The sequence below is a fragment of the Alligator mississippiensis genome, chromosome 4 (assembly GCF_030867095.1).
Source record: "Alligator mississippiensis isolate rAllMis1 chromosome 4, rAllMis1, whole genome shotgun sequence".
In the NCBI taxonomy this organism is placed as follows: Eukaryota; Metazoa; Chordata; order Crocodylia; family Alligatoridae; genus Alligator; species Alligator mississippiensis.
In genome coordinates, this window is record NC_081827.1 from 14,474,536 (window position 1) to 14,482,163 (window position 7,628).

The following is a 7,628-nucleotide window of genomic DNA, read 5'->3' on the forward strand; positions in this document are numbered from 1 at the left end:
AATGATATCTCTCAAGCAACATCCTACCCAACTCCCAGTCTCAGTGAGGCACCAGGCCTGGCAGCAGACCCAAATGCCTTCTGTGCCCCAACATCAATATAGACCGCATCGTCACTGGACCAAATAACATGGATTATAACATCCAAGGTTCACTCACCTGCAATTCCACCAATGTCTTATACCCCATCACCTGCTTACAGTGCCCTTCTGCTATCTACATTGGACAGACTGGATGATCCCTGTGTTACAGAACGAATTAATGCTACTCTGACACCAGATGCAGGAAGACAGGCAAGCCTATGGCAGAACACCGTAACCTCCCTGGACACTCCATCGCTGACCTGAGGGTGGCTGTTCTCAGTTTTGAATGGGAAATTGCAGGAAAAGACATCATCCACAGACTGGATGTATACATAATTTGGTTAGTCTATAAGGTGCAAATCTACCCTGCCTTCTTCAAGGCATGTATATATGTCTGCATGTGATCAGACTTCACTTGCCTACCAAGTTAGAGAGAGAGCAGTGACTTGTTTCAGGGCAGCAAGTGAACAAGGGACATCGTCTCACATGAAAGGGGAGAGTCTTTTTCCCAAGTGTATATAAAGGGACAAGCATGGTGGAGCCATGGTCCTATGCTGGTCGTAACTGGAGCTCGTCTGCACTACAAAGAATAAAGAAGAAGAATAGCAATGGTATGTCAGGAGACCTCTGCGTCCCTGCGTTGACTCAACTTGCTCAGCTATTTCATTCATACTATGTGAAATGCTCTGATCTCTTGCACTCTGGTCATAATGGTTTCCTGGTTTCTTTAAGCATTTAGGGGATGAAATGAGTATCTGCCAGATTTCTGCTACAGCTATTAGATGTTCATTATCATCAGCAGAGAAGAGATGTTGGCCACTCCAGCTCTCACCAAGCTGCCAGAAGCCCGTCCCCCATATGAGCAGGGACTAGTGAAACTCTGGAGTTTGGGGACTCCTGGTAGAAATACACAGGGCTCTAAAGAGGCTGAGGAGGAGGCAAAGCCCTGGCTCCACCTTCCTACATACTAGCCAAGGGAGCTGGCTAGCTCCACCACCAAAACCGATAACAACCTCCTGGTGCTTCCCCTGGGGCAGGCTGACAGCCCCATTCCCTGCCCAGGGCAAAGTGGCACAGTGGTGCCCTGACAGGCAGTCACAACAACAGGGTATTTTATCCTGCTCTTTCTTGCAGAGGTTTCCAAGGCCTGTATGAAACTGGAGTGACTGCTGAGGAAGGCAGTCATTTCAGGGAGATTTGCTATCATCCCCCTCCACTACAAACACCTTTTCTTCCAGTGACTTCCCAGGAGCTTAGATCTCATAGCACTTCTGTGCCTCAAAATAAATGATAGAAATAATTCTTACCATGACCCTGCCACAAAGGGATGTTGCTCTCTTTGGGGCTTCCTTTTAAAAGACACCATCGCTATCCAAACACCTTGGGAAAATGAAAGACTTTTACTGGGTGTCCTTAACAGGCAATGCTTCCTCTCCGGCGAGCACAGCGTCTGTGTATGAAAGAAAACTTTAGCAAGGGAAAAAGGAACATTGCTTTGATCTGGGAATACCCCACAGTAATAATGAATAATAAGAAAAGCCATCCCGCTAGGTTTCCGCACTGCTGGTCACCTCTGCCACTACCTAGTGTGGTGTCTCTGTCTACAGACTAGCCCAGCTCCACCAGTTACAGCTCTGGCAGTGCTAAGGACTGTCTCTGCAGTGTCCCTCACTGCAATGCTGTCTCAGGCTCAGTTGCCTCCCCGCTGTCTCCTACTGTGCCATTGCCCCTGGCTGTAGTACCATCTAAGTGCCAGGCCCAGAGGCTCCTCCACCTACCCTCACCCTTACCGAGTAGACTTGATTAATTGACTGAGTCTGCTGGAGCGTGGTAATTACCGTGCTCCAGCAGACTCCAGTGTCACTTGTATCAGCATCCCTGCACTGAAAAACAGCAGCAGGGGCACTTGTATCAGTGTCCCTGCTGCCATTTTTCAGCAGCGGGATGCCGATATGTGTGATGCTCCGAGTGCTTTAACTAGAGCAGCTCTCGGAGCCGCTGGAATTACAAGTGCCTCCCCTCCTGCTGCCTCCTGGAGCACATGTATAAATGCCCAGTGTTTCACCTGTGCAGGACATTTGCCTCTTGCTGTCTTGGCCTTAAGTCTCTTTGGTATCGAGGCCAGAAATGTTAACTTCTCTTTTGAGGTGAAGTAGCCCCAGGGGCAACAATTCTAGTCCCCGTCCAGGGCAGAGTGAGGGGAGCCATCAATCATCCTTGTGGTCCCCTCACTGTACTGCCTGGGCACCTCTGGCTTTTTATGAGTTTCTCCTCCAAGCCTTCTGTGAGATAGGTACGTGCTGTTAAAGTCCTTTGGTTTGGGCCTGCTTATTTGGTGCCTAATGTAGCACCAGGTACACTGTCAGGGCTCCAAGAGCATTAACAGCCGAGCCTTTTGTCACATGCCACAGGATGCTGGGGGGCAACCCCTTCTCACCAGGGTCAAAGCTGCCTTGGTGAATCTTTTGTGGGAATGAACACAGAGCTGCAATCTCCAGGGCTGTCAGTCTGGGTCCTCTCACATTAATATCCAGATTGACGCTTTTATCCTCATCTGGGATGTGTGAGGCCAGGGCAGGGGAAAGCAGCGTGAGCCCCGAGGAAGACCTGAGGAAGGCGTCTGTGCTGAATGACACGAGATGCCCATTCCCCTCAGAGGCTAAGGAAGCGGGTTTCCTTGGAGGACTTCCCAGCTCCTGCTGGCCTGCACTTCTGTAGGGGCAGCTGATCATGGGGCTCCTGCACATCTATGCAGGACATCAGACCCTTCCACTAATCCCGAATGAGCCCTTTGATTTGTGTTGGCGGTCCCTTCTGCATCAAGTTCATGCATGCATGTTGGGGTGGAGAAAAGTTACCTCCAGTGAAGTCCAGTGCCTCCTGAAGACCCCCCAGCACTTGGGAAAGTTGTTTGCTTGGCAGCTCCAGGGATTAACAGCTGCTGTCGCTTCATAAAGACAGATAGCGCCGGCAAGAATACAGTTAGTTTCTCCCTGAACCTTACATGGAAGAAGACCACCGCTCAGTGAGACAGCGGGCCAGTTTCCTTGCCTAATTTGCCCTTGGCTCTTCCTGCTGTGACTACGAGCAACACCAGGTGTAGTGATGCTCTTGGGTACAGATATTGGCTCCTGGGAGACATCCCAACCACCCGCTCTACTTTCCACGGGCCACTTTTGTCACCACTGGCCTGAGCTAAATTGGATCTGGGACCTCACAGGTGAAGGGATCTGTATTACAGCCAATTCCCTGAGCCACCCAGTACCACGAATGCCAATACTTCAATGGGAAGGGGGAGGAGTTGCTTCTAGGGTCACCTGGCAATATGCTGCTCAGAGGGTAGCTGCAAAGAAAAAAAGAGGCCACCTTCTCTCCCCCTTCCTTTGAATCTGTCATGAAAACGGGAGTGTGAGGTTAGCTTTATGAGATGATCCCAGTTGTGCAAATTCATTAAGGTGAAGTTCCAATAGGACGAGTCACAGGGGAGGGCACAATGACCATTCAATGAAGCATTAAGCACCTCTCCAGAGGGCATTACAAAAGATTATGAACCAGTTTGGCAAGTAGTGGGCCTGAGATAAGGCCAAGAGCTTGCTACCTGCCAAACCAGTTTATAATCTCTGGTAATGCTCTCTCCAGAGGGTCTCATGGCTGCCATGTGCCATCGAGGAGCCAATGTGGTTGCTGTTCTACATTTGCTCAGTGTTTTGGATTCCAGGTTTTTGCCCATCGTTCAGTCAGATGAGCCTGGCTCATTTATCTTCATTTCTGTACTCTGTTACTCCTCCATGATGCAGTCATTTTCTGTGCTGTGGATTTTGGCTGGAAGTCTGGGCCCAGCATCCAAGATATGAGCAGATGCATTTTTGCTCTTGTCGGGTTATATTCCTTTTTCTTACAGTAACTTCTACAGTGACAGTGCAGTTTTCTTCTTCTCTCTACCCTGAAACCCAGGAAGGCGATAATGACAGCCGGGCACTAAGCCTCTCAGCATTTTACTTTGGTCTTTTGTTCCAGAAGAGGACTTAGCATGGTGCACTGACAACAGAGAGGAGGTGATTATTATTTGAAGACTGGCAGTGGGCTCAATGTGGGCAGAGCTAAGAGAAGAGATGAATCCTGCCCTCAAGTAGGGTTACCATACATCTAGGTTTTTCCAGATGTGTCTTCTTTTTGGATCCTCTGATCTCCGCCTGGGTGGTTTTTTTTAAATATGATCAAATATCCAGGATTTTGATCAGCTCAGCTTCGAAGTTTTTCCCAGTACTTCCTGGCTGTCCTAGCAAGGAGCTGTTTGGGGTTGGTGGGGAGGGTGACTGGAGGCAGTGTTCGCACACATGTGGTTGGCATGCAGACAGGCAGGGTGGTGGGAGCAGCCCCAGCAGCTGGATGCAGGTAAGTATGTGGGGGGCAGGGGTTGGAGAACCAGGGCTTCGGGACTATCTGGAGGACTGGGGGGAGAGTGCATGCATGTGCACGTGTGCTTATGCATACATGTGTGTGCATGCGCACATGTGTGCATGGACAGGTGCCTGCCAGCGCTGGAGGAAGCTGTCCAGGTGCTGGGGCTGCAGCAGTGCCTGCCCCTCCAGTAGAGGAAGGGATTGAGGGGGGCCCTTTGGGGCAGCAGAGAGCTCCGTGGCCAGGCTGGTTCCTGTGCTCGCAGGGGTGACACAGCTGGGAGATGCTGTGAGGCTGGAGGGAACAGGGCTGATGGCTGGGAGCTGAGCACTGGTGGTGCCATTGGGAGTGAGGGGCACTGGAGGGGGCAGGGGGAGACTGCGGGTCAGGAGTCCAGGGCACTAGCAGCGCCAGGGGGTCTGCGGGTTGGGCATGAGGGGCACCAGGATGGCCCAGGGGGAGTGGGGTACTGTGGTTTAGGAGTGAAGGGCATTGGTGGGGCTGGGGGGGGACTGTGGTTTAGGAGTGAGGGGCAACAGAATGGGCAGGGGCAGGGCACTGGCATATCACTGCCCCTCCCCCCTCCATGTGACAGGTGTCCTTTTTTGGAACTGGAAATATGGTAACCCTGCCTCAAGGATCACTCAACTGAAATGCAAGATTTTGGTCCTTGGTGAGGCGAGGAAAAGTCACGTTATTCATGGTGTTGGTTTGGTAAAATTCCTCCTCCAGGACCCTGGCTAATGCAGATGACATGGTGTGTCATTACGCCATGCTCAGCTAGTACGTTGGGGTGGTCCAGTCTGCAAGTTTCCCTTTCCAAAAATCCAGGTTAGCACTTTCCAAAGAACTTGGCGCTGGCCCCACTATACTCCTATTGCCCCCACTGGTAAAGCTCTCAGTGGCGGCGTCTATATGAGACGCTGACTGCATAGTCATTACTGCATAGTTGTATAAACAAGTACTAAATGACCGGAGTTACTGTGCAGTTGCGCCGAGAAATGGCTTTTTTGTGACGCCGACTGAGCAGTAGCTTATGACTACTGTGCAGTAGTGACGCGTCACACTTCCTGCCACACGACGCTACTGCATCTTGTGTAGACGCAGCCAATGAGTTCAGGAGCTCAGGAAGCAAGGATTATTCTCTCCACTGAGATTATGGATTCTTTCATGCAGCCAACCCACAGCGCCATCAAGGCTATCTGCTTAAGATAGACTAGCTAAATGCAAAAGTCAAGTAAGAAAGCAAATAGTTCCTACAGATCTTTGAAAAACCTAAACACCTGTGCTATGGTTTGTATTTCAGACCAGTAGCTCAGATCCTCAAAGCTGTTTTTAGGTGCTTAATGCCTATTGATCTTAATGGCAATTATGGACCTAAGTACACATGGATTCCTAAATTCCTTTGAGGATCTTGGCCCAAGCCCTCTGCATAAAAAGGAACCGTAATAGGAATACAAGTTTCTTTTCCAGATTTCTGAGTACTAACCAATTTTGCAATAGTCCCTGTTTGCAGTGGTCCATAATAACACGTCCGCAGAGAAAAAGTAAATGAAACTATTTCCTCCTTTTAAAGCATAGAATCAATGTTTACACAGCTGAGCTAAATTATTTATACATATAATGTTACAGGTTTCACATCAGTGGTTTTTATTAGCATTCAGCAGATAAGAAATCATACCTGACCTACTTGTAAAAAAAATAATCTGGGATCTCTCTCCAATGCTACAGCATACACTGGTGACAGGTGAAGGGGCTAATATAGTCTGTCACTTTCTAGCTACATGGAGAAAAATCCCTCAGTGGAACCATAAAAATCAGAGCCAGGCTATTGCTGAAGATGCTTCCAAGCCACCATTTAGTTGTTTTGGGAGCACTTAGCGCAATTAAACTTTGTTTGAACAGATGTTTGGACACCAGGTCCCCACTGTGTCCATTGCGTGATAACCAAGGATAGAGTATAAAAAGCACTAGGTCCCCCTTGTTACAAGCTTCAAATTGGCTTGCTCAGGAGAGTTTCATGATGGAGGGGTGTGTGGGGGGGTGGGCAGTATCACCAACGGCCATCTGCTGATTGACAGCATTACCTTTGTTCTGGTAAGCAAGTGATGCTCTTTCTTGCTAGGTCCAGGTCTATGGCAGCGATAACATCGCCACCACTTAATTCTCCTTTTTAATCTTTTCCATGCATATATTTCATAGCACTCTCAAAAAGAAGGTAAATAGCTATCCACCTTGCAGAGAAAGGAAACTATGGATGCATCACTTTGTAGCTAATGGCAGAACTAGAGGCCAAATGAAAGTATTGCTGAACCCAAGGCAGGGATTTGTCCAAGAGACACTGCCATTTAATGTCAAACATGAAAAAAAATCCTTGTCCAACATGCAATGGACACACTCAGGGAAATTTCTGAGTAACAATAACAACAGTCATAATATTGCTCCCTCTCTAAAAATTTATACTATTTTCTTCTCCTGTCTTCAATCTTAGCTACTGTGCACTGGCAAGCTGCAGATCCCTAGTGCTCTAGCTTGGCTTCAACGCAGTTTTTCCTAATGTCTCCAAGGCTCAACCAGCTATTGCGTCTAAACCAATGTGTCAAAGGCACTTACACGTCAGATAGGTTTCTTCTTGTCTTGCAATTAATGCATTTTTTATAAAGCCCAGGCTCTGGTTTCCTTTCATGTTACAGGGAGGATATCCTTTTCCTGTTAAGCTGCAGAAGGATTTTTCCCCCAAAGCAATGATCTCTTGTGTCCTGTAAATAGGTTAGATGAACATATTATCTAAACGACCTGGCATTAGTCACTGAAGCTTTCATTGTAGAGCGTGTGGAGAAGCCAGTTACTTTGCCAGAGCTTATACAGCTGTTTCAACTGTGTGAAATGGCAGCCCTACAATAATATTTGCTATTTACTCTGTAGAAACACTGGACTGGAAGAGTCATCAAGTCCAGTTCCCTGTGATCTCAGGAGGCTGTGTAATAAAGCAAAGATAAGATGTGCTGTGGATTGGTTTTTGTTACCGTCACACTCGCACTTGTCATGTTTCTGTAAATGCATTTTTACATTCACCACCACAGATAATTTCATGTTGTCTTTTACTTTTAAAACTTAAAACCAAGCAAAATCACACTGAGATGATT